Consider the following 1,896-nt stretch of genomic DNA (forward strand, 5'->3'; position numbering starts at 1 on the left):
CCCAGGGCTTTGAGCAAATAATTGGCTCCCATCTGACTGACTCTCCTGGGGGCAATCACAGGTTTACGCCATCCAGCTCCTCCAGCAAGTGCCTCCCTCAGCAGCTGCCGAAGGCTTTTGGTACCCCATTTTCACTATTGACCCTGAGGTGACACCATGTTTTAGTTTACAGGGCTTTGAATTAGCCTGGTGCCAGGCACGAGGTGGTCTGGACTAGTAAAGGAAATGGCTAGGTTGGCCCCTCCAGATGTGACCCTAAAGGACACACATGAGGAGGAAAAAGAAGTTGTTTGGCCTCATGACAAGTTCAGAAAACTTGGGGGTTCTTGGGGGTGTTGGGTCCAGGATTTTGGGTCCAAAATAAAGTCAGCTTGGATCCAGGATGCAGTAGCTGGGGAAATGGCAGGGAGAGAGGGGAGTTTGTGAGGAGAGAAGGTCAGAAGCTTAAAAAGTTCCCTCCCCTGGCTCCCTAACAGCCGATCATTTTCTCCCTATTTCTCCTTTCTCCATTTAAGAAATGGTTCCTAGTTTCAGTGTCAACTGGTAAAGGATGCAGGGAGAGCAGTGCCAGAGGTAGTAAATTACCTGACTGTCCCTTGGCCCTGTGACATTCTTCCCTGCCTTGCAGGATGCCTGCCCTTTCTCCAAGATTGGTTCCATACCTTCCTCAAGCAGACTCTGAGCCATCTCAAAGTCTTGTAGGAGATTCTTTTCCAGTTTAACTTAGCTGGAGTCAGATTCAACCAAAACCGCTGTGGGATATGGCCCCTGCGGGCTGAAAGTTCAGAACAGGAGTAGTCATCCCAGCTCTTGAACAGATTTGATACACAATGAGGAGTTGAGCCAATTCAGAATCTAGGTCTCTTAAGTTGTGGAGCAACACGTTAGGGTGTCCTGTTTCCAAGCTGTCAGGCTAAGGCACGTGGTACATGTTCAATGATGGATGAATGAATAAATTAATGAATAAATTGCCTCCACTCCGAGCTACCCCATCTATCCTGCCCTCGGTGCCAGACTCCATCTACCCCTGAACATCAGCCTGCCCTGGGCCTCCCTGCCCACCTGAGCTCAGGGAGAAGGAAGAGAAAATCAAAGTCACGAGATGGCAGAATTGGCCTGGCCCTTACTCTATGGAGCCCAACTGACCCAGTTGTGGAGGCCACGGCCCCAAGAGGTGAAGGCACTGGCCAAAGGTGTTAGGACTTGGCTCTCCTGCCCCCATCATAACACATGGCAGGAATTTTTGTTTACTTTGTGCTCCAGAGGTCCCACTCCAAAGCCAGTTCCTTCCCAGGATGCACTGGGACTTCAAAGCATGGCAGGATGGCATCTGGGCTCTCCCCACTCCCTTTCGCCCCCAGCGCTCCTGGGGCTAGAGGGTGGGAGTGCCTTTGATCAGCCAGGAGTGTTGACTGTCCTTCACCAGGCCTGACAGCAGAGATGAGCCAGAGGCTGGCCCATGCCCTCTGGATGCCGGGAGAGCACACAACGTCACTAGAGAGAAAGTCCAGCCTCCAGCCTGGGGCCTCCCACATCTGGGGCGCGCCACCCAAAGCCTGCACAGCTGGCCAGCAGGGAGGCCCCCAGCTGGGGGATGTTTGTGCTAATCCTTAGCAATGGAAGCAGCTTGATAGCTAGGCTGATGTCTCCAGGGTGGGCTGCCACTCAGTGCTGGGGGCTTTTCTTCCCAGCGACTTTCCATTCCCACATTCTTCCCCTGGAGTCCCTGCCTCGTGCACCCCCACCCCCAGCTTCTCCCACTTATCACCACTTCTTCAGGAAAGGTCATGGGTGTGGGAAAGAGGGCCTTGAACTGAGAGTCTGGAGACTTGGGCTCTGTCACTGTCTTACTGTGTGATTTCTTACCCTCTCTGGACATCAGGCTGCTCAGCTGCA

The sequence above is a fragment of the Hippopotamus amphibius genome, chromosome X (assembly GCF_030028045.1).
Source record: "Hippopotamus amphibius kiboko isolate mHipAmp2 chromosome X, mHipAmp2.hap2, whole genome shotgun sequence".
Taxonomy (NCBI): Eukaryota; Metazoa; Chordata; class Mammalia; order Artiodactyla; family Hippopotamidae; genus Hippopotamus; species Hippopotamus amphibius.